The 18,954-nt window shown below is 44.7% G+C and overlaps 1 pseudogene; it reads left to right on the top strand.

Annotated features, from left to right (window-relative positions):
• The first annotated feature begins 241 nt into the window (after positions 1-241).
• The window catches only part of LOC142214602 (uncharacterized), a 61,812-nt pseudogene continuing 43,099 nt past the window's right edge, over positions 242-18,954 (top strand).

The raw sequence follows: 18,954 nt of genomic DNA, 5'->3' as shown, positions 1-18,954 counted from the left end.
GGCTAGACCGTTTAGTTTGTTGTAGCGGCTGCTCTGATCTGCACAGGTCTCTGTGACTTACACAAGCGCTCACCCAGTTACTTTAGTTTTCTGGCAGTGACACTAAGAGCCAGCCCGTATTCACACCAGGGTGTTCAGCAGTTCAGAGTCCAGTTGGGCTCCGCAGGGTTTTGTTCATTTAGTTATTTTTAAATAAATCCTGCTGACCATAATACTGGGGTTACAGAATCTTATTCACTTTATGTTGCTAGACCACAGCCAAGAGGAAAACGTTGCTGGAGATGAGGAGACCAGATACGTGGAGATAAGACAGAGCCAAGAAGGTAACTAGAGATTAGAAGAGGGGGAACTCATCCATCTGAAGATGTTTCTTAAAACTTTGTTTCTTTTATTAGAACATAGTAATTAAAACAAACAGGGAGGAAGAAGCGACATACAATGGCATGGGCAACAGCCGCTTTGCACCAACACAGGCGCTTTCTCAAGCCTAGTATGACACATGCCTATGTTGGTGCGAATCGGCTGTTGCCCACGCCATTGTATGTCACTTCTTCCTCCCTGTTTGTTTTAAGTACTATGTTCTAATAAAGGATACAAAGTTTTAAGAAACATCTTCAGATGGGTGAGTTCCCCTGTTTTCTTCCTTCTACAATTTTGGCATTGTCCGTCTATTTTGGGATGTTGAGCACCACCTTGAAGATTTATATTTGACCGTATATATGAGCATGATGTCTAAATTGCAATATATACCTACAACTTTTTGATTTTAAGCAATAGTGACATTTTTTTCTTGGGACTGTTATAACTAGAGATTAGATCTGTCACAAATAACTAGACCGAAAAATATACAAGAAACCTAAAATAATCAGCACATGTACATTATTTACAGGAGACATCCCATAATAAAGGCCAAAAACAAATGACTATTCCTTTTTTATTTTTCTTCTTGAGATCTTACTTTTCATAAGACGGATGACTGTTCACACCTATGTGATGCCATGAGAGGCGCTATATCAGTTTAGTAGGAATTCTCTATATACTCGGTGTAAGAAGCTGCAGCATCTCTCGGGCAGTGTTGTGTAGAGTCCAGAAAGCTCATAGGATCACATCATAGAAGAAGAGAACAGTCCCATCCATTGTAGCCTATAGACACTGAATGTTGGTTTTATATCTGCCACAGATCCCACCATAGTTGATGGCGTCTCTTACACTACTCTGAACTTCTCTCCAAAAGGTCAGTGTTTTATAAGGTTTTCATGACCCCATAGACTTGCTATATATCCATATACCACAGGTCGGACCTTCTGCCCCTTATAGGACATGATAGAATACAATACAATATTATCTTTGTTATATAAACTTTTCTCACGTTTGGTCTTTATATTTTCAGCTTCATCCCTAATAGTAACTGAAAACGTGAGTATTACAGCTCAACTTTTTGGAAATGTTTTTGGGGTCTTGTATATACGACATGTGAAGAAGGAACTGTGTTCTGAAACGCGTAGCTGTTGTACATTCATACATCTTATTTGACGCCCTATGGTTGTTGCATGAATCGATTTTATTGAATATGGAATAAAAAGTTAAATTTTAATTGTCCGGTTGATGCTGAACTTGATCTCTTCACTTGCTTGGTTAGTTAGACCCATGTGCACTCACATCAGGTTTGGATCCTATATTTGGCCAGAACACATAGACATTAGATGGTTGGCTGGTCTTACATCATGCTTGGCTAATGTTGATCCTCTTGGTATAGACGCCTTAAGGCAAGGAACAAATGTGAGACAGAAGCCACATAATTGGGAACCAGTTTCCACAATCCTTTGGTCAGTAGGGTCTATAAGTATGAACATTGTAGAAGGCCTCAAACATGACATTGTATCCAATCTGTATCCTCCATACTCTACAGGTTATCTATTCATCCGTCAAGATTGGCGACTCTTGATGATCAACAGACCTGGACATTGGACAATTATATCTACTGGATATAGAATACGACCATGTTTGCTTAGACCTATGGTACATTTTGGACCAAGAGATTGACCGGAAGACTAGTGTCTACTATATACTGTGTTTCCCTTTGTAAAGAAGAAGAAACTGCCTGTACCCCGCGCCCTGACTCCATAACTAGGCCGCAACTGTGATAACCTTGAGTCCATCCCTGGGAGTAGGAACTGAACTCACATCAAGGAAAACCATCATGGTCAACTACTTTCAGGAGGATATTTTTTTATATATTTTTGAAGGAAGATAGATAGGAGATAGATAGATAGATATTAGATAGATAGATAGATAGATAGATAGATAGATAGGAGATAGATAGATAGATAGATAGATAGATAGATAGATAGATAGATAGATAGGAGATAGATAGATAGATAGATAGATAGATAGATAGATAGATAGGAGATAGATAGATAGATAGATAGATAGATAGATAGATAGATAGATAGATAGATATTAGATAGATATTAGATAGATAGATAGATAGATAGATAGATATTCAGTATAATGTTCTTTTGTGGCACAAAATGTAGTTTTAATTTTCATCATTTTGGGGAATGTTGGTTTGGATCACTATTATTTTTTTTTATAGCTATTTTTGGACGTGGGATGCCTAATATGTTTTTTTTATGCATTTTATGGAAAGGGAGCAAGTAGAATTTTTATATTTTTTTATGGGGGTTATGATTATGGGGATAGTGGGGAGTCAATGAATAAGATTGTATCGATCCTGAGAACGAGGAATGCTTTGTCCCTGTTGTAAACGTAGCTGCGGTGAGCACAATACACCGCCACTGCCACTCACTTTGACAGGAATGGTGGAGAGGTGCTCCCATTGAAATGAATGGAAGCAGCCTTAGGAGTGCACTTATGTTCACCGCAGCTACATTGACAATGGGGATAAAATACCCCCCATTCCCAGGATTGACAGAGGTCTCACCCCAAAATGTGAGCTAGAACCTCCTCCTACTTCTCGGGGGTCTCTCTCATACTCAGGCCACATCTACAGTACCAATAAATACATCTTTATCATCTGCACCATCTGATTCTCCAAGTTGTATTCCTTCTTCATTCCATGGTGACCCTGAGTCCAGTGAGACAATATTGTGCCTGTTTTGTTCATGTGGCTGGTAGTAAGCCACACGTATAGTTAGATTATCAGTTCTATTTACTTGCTCAGACGAGCAGGGTTTTTTAAATTATTTTTTGCTTATTTTATGCCTGAAGTCAAACTTTATTTATTTTCCTGTTTTTCTAAATAAACCAGTTTTCTGCACATTTTGTGTCCCTGTCTTGACTGTCTGGATCCACACCACTGCTTCTACCGAGCTAACTTCCCCAAAAGAGTTATCCATTGACAAAGGTTATCCAGACTGAAACGTTTGGGACTTACACTCTGTGACTCCATTTACAGTTAGGGCCAGAAATATTTGGACAGTGACACAATTTTCGCGAGTTGGGCTCTGCATGCCACCACATTGGTTTTGAAATGAAACCTCTACAACAGAATTCAAGTGCAGATTGTAACGTTTAATTTGAAGGGTTGAACAAAAATATCTGATAGAAAATGTAGGAATTGTAGACATTTCTTTACAAACACTCCACATTTTAGGAGCTCAAAAGTAATTGGACAAATAAACATAACTCAAACAAAATATTTTTTTTTTCAATATTTTGTTGCGAATCCTTTGGAGGCAATCACTGCCTTAAGTCTGGAACCCATGGACATCACCAAACGCTGGGTTTCCTCCTTCTTAATGCTTTGCCAGGCCTTTACAGCCGCAGCCTTCAGGTCTTGCTTGTTTGTGGGTCTTTCCGCCTTAAGTCTGGATTTGAGCAAGTGAAATGCATGCTCAATTGGGTTAAGATCTGGTGAGTGACTTGGCCATTGCAGAATGTTCCACTTTTTTGCACTCATGAACTCCTGGGTAGCTTTGGCTGTATGCTTGGGGTCATTGTCCATCTGTACTATGAAGCGCCGTCCGATCAACTTGGCAGCATTTGGCTGAATCTGGGCTGAAAGTATATCCCGGTACACTTCAGAATTCATCCGGCTACTCTTGTCTGCTGTTATGTCATCAATAAACACAAGTGACCCAGTGCCATTGAAAGCCATGCATGTCCATGCCATCACGTTGCCTCCACCATGTTTTACAGAGGATGTGGTGTGCCTTGGATCATGTGTCGTTCCCTTTCTTCTCCAAACTTTTTTCTTCCCATCATTCTGGTACAGGTTGATCTTTGTCTCATCTGTCCATAGAATACTTTTCCAGAACTGAGCTGGCTTCTTGAGGTGTTTTTCAGCAAATGTAACTCTGGCCTGTCTATTTTTGGAATTGATGAATGGTTTGCATCTAGATGTGAACCCTTTGTATTTACTTTCATGGAGTCTTCTCTTTACTGTTGACTTAGAGACAGATACACCTACTTCACTGAGAGTGTTCTGGACTTCAGTTGATGTTGTGAACGGGTTCTTCTTGACCAAAGAAAGTATGCGGCGATCATCCACCACTGTTGTCATCCGTGGACGCCCAGGCCTTTTTGAGTTCCCAAGCTCACCAGTCAATTCCTTTTTTCTTAGAATGTACCCGACTGTTGATTTTGCTACTCCAAGCATGTCTGCTATCTCTCTGATGGATTTTTTCTTTTTTTTCAGCCTCAGGATGTTCTGTTTCACCTCAATTGAGAGTTCCTTTGACCGCATGTTGTCTGGTCACAGCAACAGCTTCCAAATGCAAAACCACACACCTGGAATCAACCCCAGACCTTTTAACTACTTCATTGATTACAGGTTTACGAGGGAGACACCTTCAGAGTTAATTGCAGCCTTTAGAGTCCATTGTCCAATTACTTTTGGTCCCTTGAAAAAGAGGAGGCTATGCATTACAGAGTTATGATTCCTAAACCCTTTCTCCGATTTGGATGTGGAAACTCTCATATTGCAGCTGGGAGTGCGCACTTTCAGCCCATATTATATATATAATTGTATTTCTGAACATGTTTTAGTAAACAGCTAAAATAACAAAACTTGTGTCACTGTCCAAATATTTCTGGCCCTAACTGTATATATCTAAATATTGTATGAAGTAATAATATGCAAAAAGAATAAGCAGGGCACTCACCGAGGTACTTTGTTAAAAATCATAGTCCTTTGTTTCATCCTTCTTAAAACAGATTGCACAGGAAGAGAGGGGAAGCAACACTTCCAAGCTACGTCCGTTTCGTGCACACAGCACTTCGTCAGGCTTGTTGCCTATCGGACAACTCCCGCAGTCTTAGGGTGCCTTCACACGGCGTAGCGCGCCGCTCCTTTAGACATATACACACGTGTCCGAGCGAGGCGCTTCAAAACAGAGCCCATTGATTTCAATGGGTGCCGATATATGCGCGCTATCCATTGAAATCAATCGGAGGCTTTTTTACCTATTGATTTCAATGGGTGGCGCGCCTATATCGGCACCCATTGAAATCAATGGGCTCTGTTTTGATGCGCCGCACTCGGACACGTGTGTACGTGTCTAAAGGAGCGGCGCGCTACGCCGTGTGAAGGCACCCTTAAGACATGGGAGACAGACGGGTAGCAATAGGTAAAGGGGGAAAGGGACGCGACTGAAAGATGATGATTTGGGTATTACGATGGCTTTTCTGCTACAGTGTGTATTTCAATAGTTCTAGCAATCTCAGACATCACCAATTTTTTATTTTTACTTTTTATACTTAAAATGGCAACATAATAGAGTTCCTAGCATTGCAGGATTGGGAAGTTTCGGTAGGCTCCCGGCTGCCATTATAACTGATGGGCTCCCCATTATGACAACGCCAGGGATCCAATTGGTTAAATCATGGGGGTTCCCATAAATGGCTTAGACGCTGTGATCATTATTGACAATAGCATCAAAGTGGATGGTTTATGCTGAGATCAAAGGATAAAGCAAGATGGTAAAGTCACCTAACATCAAGTCAGTCACTCAAGAGAGCCCATATGTTGTGCGCACCACCATCCCAAAATGTACAAGGCAACTCAGAGTGCAAACCTGTAGCTGTTTATTATGACATACACTGAGGTTTTATGCCCACCTAACCCATCCTCCAATGGATAGATACACATAAAACAAGTGTCTGTGTCGTGCACATGCCTTATGCTCATTGGTTTGGAATGTGACCTTGCTCCTTTGGTTCAGACACTCTACAAAGCAAGAATTAAAGGGAAAGGAGCATCAAGATTAACAAAATTTTCAATATATTCCACCCCTGGTTCTACCACTAGCAGTCAACAAACTCTCACCAAAAGATACACTACCCAAAAGTAGCCTCTGAGAACCTTTATATGGGGGAAGCCAAGTTCACAAGTTGTTGTATAACTGGAGGTATGCTTTAAGTACCTCGAGTATTCTACGCTAAAAAGTTATAACCATTAACTAACACATACTAAAGACAGTGTCTGGTCCTGATGGCCCAAAATTTACTGGGCCTAAACCAGTTCAAGGAAGTTTGTTGCCAGTACCCAGCCTATCAACCCAGATAGGTAAGGGTCACCTGAATCAAACAGTTTTTCCCTTCTGTTTCCATTGTTGTTTTGGTCAATATACAAATGAGCTCTTTGGAGCAATGGGGGTGTTGCCACTGCTGCAAAGTGCTCATTTGCATTTTAACAAAAATAGCTCAACAATAGAGGCATCAATTCACAAGCGGAAAAGACGGTTTCAGTCATATGGCTCAGATAATATGCTGGGTCTGGTGACACTAACCTATCTATCTGCAGGACTGGGGTGATATGCTGGTTCTGGTGACAGTAACCTATCTATCTGCAGGGCTGGGGTGATATGCTGGGTCTGGTGACACTAACCTATCTATCTGCAGGACTGGGGTGATATGCTGGTTCTGGTGACAGTAACCTATCTATCTGCAGGACTGGGGTGATATGCTGGTTCTGGTGACACTAACCTATGTATCTGCAGGGCTGGGGTGATATGCTGGTACTGGTGACACTAACCTATCTATCTGCAGGGCTGGGGTGATATGCTGGGTCTGGTGACAGTAACCTATCTATCTGCAGGACTGGGGTGATATGCTGGTTCTGGTGACACTAACCTATCTATCTGCAGGGCTGGGGTGATATGCTGGTACTGGTGACACTAACCTATCTATCTGCAGGGCTGGGGTGATATGCTGGGTCTGGTGACAGTAACCTATCTATCTGCAGGGCTGGGGTGATATACTGGGATCTGGTGACAGTAACCTATCTATCTGCAGGGCTGGGGTGATATGCTGGTTCTGGTGACAGTAACCTATCTATCTGCAGGGCTGGGGTGATATGCTGGTTCTGGTGACACTAACCTATCTTTCTGCAGGGCTGGGGTGATATGCTGGTTCTGGTGACACTAACCTATCTATCTGCAGGGCTGGGGTGATATGCTGGTTCTGGTGACACTAACCTACCTATCTGCAGGGCTGGGATGATATGCTGGTTCTGGTGACACTAACCTATCTATCTGCAGGGCTGGGGTGATATGCTGGTACTGGTGACACTAACCTATCTATCTGCAGGGCTGGGGTGATATGCTGGGTCTGGTGACAGTAACCTATCTATCTGCAGGAATGGGGTGATATACTGGGATCTGGTGACAGTAACCTATCTATCTGCAGGGCTGGGGTGATATGCTGGTTCTGGTGACACTAACCTATCTATCTGCAGGGCTGGGGTGATATGCTGGTTCTGGTGACAGTAACCTATCTATCTGCAGGGCTGGGGTGATATACTGGGATCTGGTGACACTAACCTATCTATCTGCAGGGCTGGGGTGATATGCTGGTACTGGTGACACTAACCTATCTATCTGCAGGGCTGGGGTGATATGCTGGGTCTGGTGACAGTAACCTATCTATCTGCAGGGCTGGGGTGATATGCTGGTTCTGGTGACACTAACCTATCTATCTGTAGGACTGGGGTGATATGCTGGTTCTGGTGACAGTAACCTATCTATCTGCAGGGCTGGGGTGATATGCTGGTTCTGGTGACAGTAACCTATCTATCTGCAGGACTGGGGTGATATGCTGGTTCTGGTGACAGTAACCTATCTATCTGCAGGACTGGGGTGATATGCTGATTCTGGTGACAGTAACCTATCTATCTGCAGGGCTGGGGTGATATACTGGGATCTGGTGACACTAACCTATCTATCTGCAGGACTGGGGTGATATGCTGGTTCTGGTGACAATAACCTATCCATCTGCAGCTCTGGGGTGATATGCTGGGTCTGGTGACAGTAACCTATCTATCTGCAGGGCTGGGGTGATATGCTGGTTCTGGTGACAGTAACCTATTTATCTGCAGGGCTGGGGTGATATGCTGGTTCTGGTGACAGTAACTTATCTATCTGCAGGGCTGGGGTGATATGCTGGGTCTGGTGACAGTAACCTATCTATCTGCAGGGCTGGGGTGATATACTGGGATCTGGTGACAGTAACCTATCTATCTGCAGGGCTGGGGTGATATGCTGGTTCTGGTGACACTAACCTATCTATCTGCAGGGCTGGGGTGATATGCTGGTTCTGGTGACACTAACCTATCTTTCTGCAGGGCTGGGGTGATATGCTGGGTCTGGTGACAGTAACCTATCTATCTGCAGGGCTGGGGTGATATGCTGGGTTCTGGTGACACTAACCTATCTATCTGCAGGGCTGGGGTGATATGCTGGGTCTGGTGACAGTAACCTATCTATCTGCAGGGCTGGGGTGATATGCTGGTTCTGGTGACAGTAACTTATCTATCTGCAGGGCTGGGGTGATATGCTGGGTCTGGTGACAGTAACCTATCTATCTGCAGGGCTGGGGTGATATGCTGGTTCTGGTGACAGTAACTTATCTATCTGCAGGGCTGGGGTGATATGCTGGGTCTGGTGACAGTAACCTATCTATCTGCAGGGCTGGGGGGATATGCTGGTTCTGGTGATACTAACCTATCTATCTGCAGGACTGGGGTGATATGCTGGGTCTGGTGACAGTAACCTATCTATCGGCATCTATGGGATCTTTTTTATTTTACGGATCCACCATGTTTTGACACCATGTGATTACATCCACTCGATTTCATAAGAATCACTTTTATATTCTAGTGATAGCTTCGTGTTTTGGATGGTAATTCTTAATAAATTTAAATAGATTCTTTTATGAGTGATGACTTATGTTACGTTGTGATTCGCGCAATCTAGTTTCTTGGTAACAATGATCTAGGAAAAATAATAACACGATAACCAGGTTCACTTTCATTAGTCTTTATTTGCGTATTCTTTACGATATGTTATAATTCATCTGTTTAATGTTTTTTATTAGTGGGAATTGCATAAGGATATATTTTTTGTTTTAATTGTCATTATGTTGTTTTAAACAAAGTTTTGTATATTCAATTTAATTAAGTAGGCACATGTGTGGTGGTGCTTTATAAGGGTATACTTGCAACATGGTAGTCAGGCTATGACTAAGGAACGCTAGTTTCCGAAACGCGTCAGCCAGTACCGCTTATCCTTATATCGCTGGGGTATGGTTTGTTGTTTTGCTGGATGTCAATGATTTTTAAACAGTAAACATTAAAGTTTTTTGATATTTTTACCCGGTTGCTGGACTCTACAACTTTTTGCTATCTATCGGCAGGGCTGGGGTGATATGCTGGTTCTGGTGACAGTAACTTATCTATCTGCAGGGCTGGGGTGATATGCTGGTTCTGGTGACAGTAACTTATCTATCTGCAGGGCTGGGGTGATATGCTGGGTTCTGGTGACACTAACCTATCTATCTGCAGGGCTGGGGTGATATGCTGGTTCTGGTGACACTGACCTATCTATCTGCAGGGCTGGGGTGATATACTGGTTCTGGTGACAGTAACCTATCTATCTGCAGGGCTGGGGTGATATGCTGGTTCTGGTGACAGTAACCTATCTATCTGCAGGGCTGGGGTGATATGCTGGGTTCTGGTGACACTAACCTATCTATCTGCAGGGCTGGGGTAATATGCTGGTTCTGGTGACAGTAACCTATCTATCTGCAGGGCTGGGGTGATATGCTGGTTCTGGTGATACTAACGTATCTATCTGCAGGACTGGGGTGATATGCTGGTTCTGGTGACAGTAACCTATCTATCTGCAGTACTGGGGTGATATGCTGGTTCTGGTGACAGTAACCTATCTATCTGCAGGGCTGGGGTGATATGCTGGGTTCTGGTGACACTAACCTATCTATCTGCAGGGCTGGGGTAATATGCTGGTTCTGGTGACAGTAACCTATCTATCTGCAGGGCTGGGGTGATATGCTGGTTCTGGTGATACTAACCTATCTATCTGCAGGACTGGGGTGATATGCTGGTTCTGGTGACAGTAACCTATATAGCTGCAGGGCGGGGGTGATATGCTGGTCCTGGTGACAGTAACCTATCTATCGGCAGGACTGGGGTGATATGCTGGTTCTGGTGACAGTAACCTATCTATCTACAGAGCTGGGGTGATATGCTGGGTCTGGTGACAGTAACCTATCTATCGGCAGGACTGGGGTGATATGCTGGTTCTGGTGACAATAACCTATCCATCTGCAGGTCTGGGGTGATATGCTGGGTCTGGTGACACTAACCTATCTATCTGCAGGGCTGGGGTGATATGCTGGTTCTGGTGACAGTAACCTATATAGCTGCAGGGCTGGGTGATATGCTGGTTCTGGTGACAGTAACCTATCTATCTGCAGGGCTGGGGTGATATACTGGTTCTGGTGACAGTAACCTATCTATCTGCAGGGCTGGGGTGATATGCTGGTTCTGGTGATACTAACCTATCTATCTGCAGGACTGGGGTAATATGCTGGTTCTGGTGACAGTAACCTATATAGCTGCAGGGCTGGGGTGATATGCTGGTCCTGGTGACAGTAACCTATCTATCGGCAGGACTGGGGTGATATGCTGGTTCTGGTGACAGTAACCTATCTATCTACAGGGCTGGGGTGATATGCTGGGTCTGGTGACAGTAACCTATCTATCGGCAGGACTGGGGTGATATGCTGGTTCTGGTGACACTAACCTATCTATCTACAGGGCTGGGGTGATATACTGGTTCTGGTGACAGTAACCTATCGGCAGGGCTGGGGTGATATGCTGGTTCTGGTGACAGTAACCTATCTATCTGCAGGGCTGGGGTGATATGCTGGTTCTGGTGATACTAACCTATCTATCTGCAGGACTGGGGTGATATGCTGGTACTGGTGACAGTAACCTATATAGCTGCAGGGCTGGGGTGATATGCTGGTCCTGGTGACAGTAACCTATCTATCGGCAGGACTGGGGTGATATGCTGGTTCTGGTGACAGTAACCTATCTATCTACAGGGCTGGGGTGATATGCTGGGTCTGGTGACAGTAACCTATCTATCGGCAGGACTGGGGTGATATGCTGGTTCTGGTGACAGTAACCTATCTATCTACAGGGCTGGGGTGATATGCTGGGTCTGGTGACAGTAACCTATATAGCTGCAGGACTGGGGTGATATGCTGGTTCTGGTGACAGTAACCTATCTATCTGCAGGGCTGGGGTGATATGCTGGTTCTGGTGACAGTAACCTATGTATCTGCAGGGCTGGGGTGATATGCTGGTTCTGGTGACAGTAACCTATCTATCTACAGGGCTGGGGTGATATACTGGTTCTGGTGACAGTAACCTATCGGCAGGGCTGGGGTGATATGCTGGTTCTGGTGACAGTAACCTATCTATCTGCAGGGCTGGGGTGATATGCTGGTTCTGGTGATACTAACCTATCTATCTGCAGGACTGGGGTGATATGCTGGTTCTGGTGACAGTAACCTATATAGCTGCAGGGCTGGGGTGATATGCTGGTCCTGGTGACAGTAACCTATCTATCGGCAGGACTGGGGTGATATGCTGGTTCTGGTGACAGTAACCTATCTATCTACAGGGCTGGGGTGATATGCTGGGTCTGGTGACAGTAACCTATCTATCGGCAGGACTGGGGTGATATGCTGGTTCTGGTGACAATAACCTATCCATCTGCAGGTCTGGGGTGATATGCTGGGTCTGGTGACACTAACCTATCTATCTGCAGGGCTGGGGTGATATGCTGGTTCTGGTGACAGTAACCTATATAGCTGCAGGGCTGGGTGATATGCTGGTTCTGGTGACAGTAATCTATCTATCTGCAGGGCTGGGGTGATATGCTGGTTCTGGTGACAGTAACCTATCTATCTGCAGGGCTGGGGTGATATGCTGGTTCTGGTGATACTAACCTATCTATCTGCAGGACTGGGGTGATATGCTGGTTCTGGTGACAGTAACCTATATAGCTGCAGGGCTGGGGTGATATGCTGGTCCTGGTGACAGTAACCTATCTATCGGCAGGACTGGGGTGATATGCTGGGTCTGGTGACAGTAACCTATCTATCGGCAGGACTGGGGTGATATGCTGGTTCTGGTGACACTAACCTATCTATCTGCAGGGCTGGGGTGATATGCTGGTTCTGGTGACAGTAACCTATATAGCTGCAGGGCTGGGGTGATATGCTGGGTCTGGTGACAGTAACTTATCTATCTGCAGGGCTGGGGTGATATGCTGGGTTCTGGTGACACTAACCTATCTATCTGCAGGGCTGGGGTGATATGCTGGTTCTGGTGACAGTAACCTATCTATCTGCAGGGCTGGGGTAAATATGCTGGTTCTGGTGACAGTAACCTATATAGCTGCAGGGCTGGGGTGATATGCTGGTTCTGGTGACAGTAACCTATCTATCTGCAGGGCTGGGGTGATATGCTGGTTCTGGTGACAGTAACCTATCTATCTGCAGGGCTGGGGCGATATGCTGGTTCTGGTGATACTAACCTATCTATCTGCAGGACTGGGGTGATATGCTGGTTCTGGTGACAGTAACCTATCTATCTGCAGGGCTGGGGTGATATGTTGGTTCTGGTGACAGTAACCTATCTATCTGCAGGGCTGGGGTGATATGCTGGTTCTGGTGACAGTAACCTATCTATCTGCAGGGCTGGGGTGATATGTTGGTTCTGGTGACAGTAACCTATCTATCTGCAGGGCTGGGGTGATATGCTGGTTCTGGTGACAGTAACCTATCTATCTGCAGGGCTGGGGTGATATGTTGGTTCTGGTGACACTAACCTATCTATCTGCAGGACTGGGGTGATATGCTGGTTCTGGTGACACTAACCTATCTATCTGCAGGGCTGGGGTGATATGCTGGGTTCTGGTGACACTAACCTATCTATCTGCAGGGCTGGGGTGATATGCTGGGTCTGGTGACAGTAACCTATCTATCTGCAGGGCTGGGGTGATATGCTGGTTCTGGTGACAGTAACTTATCTATCTGCAGGGCTGGGGTGATATGCTGGGTTCTGGTGACAGTAACCTATCTATCTGCAGGGCTGGGGTGATATGCTGGGTTCTGGTGACAGTAACCTATCTATCTGCAGGGCTGGGGTGATATGCTGGTTCTGGTGATACTAACCTATCTATCTGCAGGACTGGGGTGATATGCTGGGTCTGGTGACAGTAACCTATCTATCGGCATCTATGGGATCTTTTTTATTTTACGGATCCACCATGTTTTGACACCATGTGATTACATCCACTCGATTTCATAAGAATCACTTTTATATTCTAGTGATAGCTTCGTGTTTTGGATGGTAATTCTTAATAAATTTAAATAGATTCTTTTATGAGTGATGACTTATGTTACGTTGTGATTCGCGCAATCTAGTTTCTTGGTAACAATGATCTAGGAAAAATAATAACACGATAACCAGGTTCACTTTCATTAGTCTTTATTTGCGTATTCTTTACGATATGTTATAATTCATCTGTTTAATGTTTTTTATTAGTGGGAATTGCATAAGGATATATTTTTTGTTTTAATTGTCATTATGTTGTTTTAAACAAAGTTTTGTATATTCAATTTAATTAAGTAGGCACATGTGTGGTGGTGCTTTATAAGGGTATACTTGCAACATGGTAGTCAGGCTATGACTAAGGAACGCTAGTTTCCGAAACGCGTCAGCCAGTACCGCTTATCCTTATATCGCTGGGGTATGGTTTGTTGTTTTGCTGGATGTCAATAATTTTTAAACAGTAAACATTAAAGTTTTTTGATATTTTTACCCGGTTGCTGGACTCTACAACTTTTTGCTATCTATCGGCAGGGCTGGGGTGATATGCTGGTTCTGGTGACAGTAACTTATCTATCTGCAGGGCTGGGGTGATATGCTGGTTCTGGTGACAGTAACCTATATAGCTGCAGGGCTGAGGTGATATACTGGTTCTGGTGACACTAACCTATCTATCTGCAGGGCTGGGGTGATATGCTGGTTCTGGTGATACTAACCTATCTATCTGCAGGACTGGGGTGATATGCTGGTTCTGGTGACAGTAACCTATCTATCTGCAGGGCTGGGGTGATATGCTGGTTCTGGTGACAGTAACCTATCTATCGGCAGGACTGGGGTGATATGCTGGTTCTGGTGACAATAACCTATCCATCTGCAAGTCTGGGGTGATATGCTGGGTCTGGTGACACTAACCTATCTATCTGCAGGGCTGGGGTGATATACTGGTTCTGGTGACAGTAACCTATATAGCTGCAGGGCTGGGGTGATATGCTGGTTCTGGTGACAGTAACCTATCTATCTGCAGGACTGGGGTGATATGCTGGTTCTGGTGACAGTAACCTATATAGCTGCAGGGCTGGGGTGATATGCTGGTCCTGGTGACAGTAACCTATCTATCGGCAGGACTGGGGTGATATGCTGGTTCTGGTGACAGTAACCTATCTATCTACAGGGCTGGGGTGATATGCTGGTTCTGGTGACAATAACCTATCCATCTGCAGGTCTGGGGTGATATGCTGGGTCTGTTGACACTAACCTATCTATCTGCAGGGCTGGGGTGATATGCTGGTTCTGGTGACACTAACCTATCTATCTGCAGGGCTGGGGTGATATGCTGGGTCTGGTGACAGTAACTTATCTATCTGCAGGGCTGGGGTGATATGCTGGGTTCTGGTGACACTAACCTATCTATCTGCAGGGCTGGGGTGATATGCTGGGTTCTGGTGACACTAACCTATCTATCTGCAGGGCTGGGGTGATATGCTGGGTCTGGTGACAGTAACCTATCTATCTGCAGGGCTGGGGTAAATATGCTGGTTCTGGTGACAGTAACCTATATAGCTGCAGGGCTGGGGTGATATCCTGGTTCTGGTGACAGTAACCTATCTATCTGCAGGGCTGGGGTGATATGCTGGTTCTGGTGACAGTAACCTATCTATCTGCAGGGCTGGGGCGATATGCTGGTTCTGGTGATACTAACCTATCTATCTGCAGGACTGGGGTGATATGCTGGTTCTGGTGACAGTAACCTATCTATCTGCAGGGCTGGGGTGATATGCTGGATCTGGTGACAGTAACCTATCTATCTGCAGGGCTGGGGTGATATGTTGGTTCTGGTGACACTAACCTATCTATCTGCAGGGCTGGGGTGATATGTTGGTTCTGGTGACACTAACCTATCTATCTGCAGGGCTGGGGTGATATGCTGGTTCTGGTGACACTAACCTATCTATCTGCAGGACTGGGGTGATATGCTGGTTCTGGTGACAGTAACCTATATAGCTGCAGGACTGGGGTGATATGCTGGTTCTGGTGACAGTAACCTATCTATCTGCAGGGCTGGGGTGATATGTTGGTTCTGGTGACAGTAACCTATCTATCTGCAGGGCTGGGGTGATATGTTGGTTCTGGTGACAGTAACCTATCTATCTGCAGGGCTGGGGTGATATGTTGGTTCTGGTGACACTAACCTATCTATCTGCATGGCTGGGGTGATATGTTGGGATCTGGTGACACTTCCTTTAAATCGTAAAGATGAGGTCCTGCTTTCCATCTTACATGACTATGTAGAAGTGTAACTTCCTCATTGAGCTGTAAAACCTTCTTTACGTCACACTTTTTGCACTTTTTGTAGCTCTGCCTTTTCCTTTAGCAAGCTGCTGCTGCTGCTGGTTTGTAGCTACTTTTCTGCACCTTAATAGATGGGTGACATGACATAGTGTCTTGTACGTGAAGACATCTTTAAGCTCAGTGGCTGAAATCTTTTTTTTTGCTACTTTATTTCCTTCCTGAAAAAGACGTAAATCTGTAAGTCACACAGGTCATGTAACGTCCTCACAAGATACAGACACTGCTAACCAGACATGGGATTGTCTACAGACTCATCACAGCTAAGACTGGCCGGGCTCATCTTCATCATCTGTAAGTAACGTCATTGTCTCTCCATTATTCTGCTCATACATAACATATAACGTAACAGGTTTATACTTTTGTAAGATGTGAGTACGAGGCTTCCAATCTTTTGCGCATGCTAAATCCCTCGCTGTAACTTATTGGCCTTATGGTGTTTTAGGTTTCTATAGTTTGTTACTTTTTGCTATTTTTACTTAAGAACTCATATGTAAATGATGAAGTCGGAATTGTGCTAAGCACTGAGCCCCCGTGTGGCCCCTTATTCCCGCTAGTTTTACCGGGATCCCTATATGGAGCCATTTTCTCCATAGAGAACAGCTGGAGGGCCCATGGGCAGTGCAGGAATTTGGTTTGTCCACATCGGCCTTGAAAGCAGCTACTACATCACAAGATGTCGGTGACGTAGTCCGTGAGTGTACCTGGGAGTGTCACCTGTGAGAACAGAAGGGATACGTGCTAGCTCATGCGAGCTAGTCCAGACAGTTGGTTTTTTTGTGAGCCATATCCTATATTTTACATACCGCTTCTTGTTAACTACAATGAGGCTAAGTCTTCCAGTTCCGGTATAAAAGGAGAATCTGGTTTGTGGTGCGACTACATAACATGACGTTAGAGGTTGACAGATCGGATTAGCTGTTGTGGCTCCCACCCTGAGTACCATCACACTCCATGGTGAGCAACACCAGGATACTGAGTTTGAGGCTGAGACCCCACATTGCGGAAAGGAAAAAATATATATATTTCCGAGTCCTTTTGTAGCCGTTCTTGACTTTGGCTCCAAAATCTGCAGCAAAAACAAATTCTGCAACGTGGGGCCTCAGTCTTAAGGTGGTTCTGCTTGTAGTCAGTTTCAGGATGAACAACCAGCTCATCATTGCAATTCACATCTTCTGTTATCTGCATGTGATTAGTACTGTTTGGCCATCCATGTGTTATAATCTATCATGTGTGACACAGTCTACTGACCCAGATGGGCTTTCGTGGATGGCTAGTTTATTGGCAACAAGTCTGTTCTGTGTATCTAAACCTATCATGTGATACTGTGCACAGAGTCGGTGTACCTAAACCTGTGTGTAACCCCTGCTGTTCTCTGCTGCCTCTTGTGCAGTAGATTTTAGAAACCAGAAGGCACAAAGTATGTGACGTCATCGTCAACACCGGGGGGATATCGTGACTCCATAGGGAGAGACCACCATATAGGTGTGTGGAGTCTTATTAAGCCTTTAGCTCTCCACTGTGCAAGGGATCATGGGAAGAATATGCACAGTGGAGAGCTAAAGACTTAATAAGACTCTACACACCTATATGGTGGTCTCTCCCTATGAATTGATGATATACCCCTAACCCTGTCTAAGCCTCTCACCTCTACCAGGTCAGTACTCTCTACACCGGGCTGAAGAGATGCAAACACACCGAAACGGCCGTCCTCGGTTGAAATACTGAACCTGGTAAAATCCCAGCATCATTGCAAACACAAGGCCTCTGGAAGGTCAAAGGCCTCTGGATGTTAAAGGGAGCGCCCCCTATAGGGTGCATGGCTGAGGTTCTGTCTTCCATGATGTAATTAGGACTTGCACATCCTCAGCTAGCACCCTCTATTGGTGTGCACATACTGAGGCACTGTCTTCCTAATTACATCATGGAAGACAGATTTGCATATTCTTCCCATCGTCAACACATCACACCTATTATTCCAGGAGCAGATACAGGGGATGAATGGTGGAGCAGAGAGTGGCAGGCTCCATGCTTTTCCATTATATTCAATTCCTCCTGACGCAGATGAGTCAAAGTCGGGTCATACCTTCAGCTGACTGGGTCAGCACCCAAAACATGGGACTGTCCCGCTGAATCTGGGACAGTTGGAAGGAATGTTATTTGTGATACTGATTGCTGAGCTGCTCTGAACATAATATGTGCAATACAATGGACATGGCCTGCAATGTCTGAATGTCTGAATGTTTATTAAAACTCCCATTGAATTAAATGCAAGTAAAAACATCAATAACATCATTTTTTTTGTTTTTTTCTTACAGCCATGAGTGAAGGAATAGCAGGTGAGTCAAAAAGCAAATGTTATGACAATCTCTTCTAATACTGACTTAATCCATCCACAAAGTGAATGTTTGTCTAAAATATAATAAATTAAAATAATAAGCAAGAATTAGATGATGTAGGTTATTTCGTAGCCTAGATAAACATTCAGAAGAGAAGAGATAGGGGCTGGAGATTGACCCAATAGGGACTCAGCTATAATGGAACTAGCCCCTGCCTTCGTCTGCATCTTGTTGGTGTCGATGATCCGCCTATATTCAGTAAATTGCTGCCATTGATGGTTTGCCTGCAACGGCGTTTCATCAGCTGTCAAAATCAGTAGCAGAATAACAGGGTCCAAGCTAAGGTCAAGTCCAGGAGTTCATAGATAAAACCAAATCAGTAACAAATCAGAAAACCAAGAAAGCAAGTCCCAGTCAGCAATCAGGAATACAGCAGGTAAACAGATAAGTCCTGAGAACAGAAACATATCTACGGTATATCAGACACTGCGTAGCCTCAATGCAGAGTATACATACCCCGCCTCAGCTCAGGATGGGACACTGAGCCAGCACTCTGGTTGGTTCAACATCTCAAGGATCAAACTGTCTGATCCCCAACTACAA

Source organism: Leptodactylus fuscus, chromosome 7 (genome assembly GCF_031893055.1).
Source record: "Leptodactylus fuscus isolate aLepFus1 chromosome 7, aLepFus1.hap2, whole genome shotgun sequence".
NCBI classification, from domain to species: domain Eukaryota; kingdom Metazoa; phylum Chordata; class Amphibia; order Anura; family Leptodactylidae; genus Leptodactylus; species Leptodactylus fuscus.
This window is presented reverse-complemented; position numbering and strand designations above follow the sequence as displayed.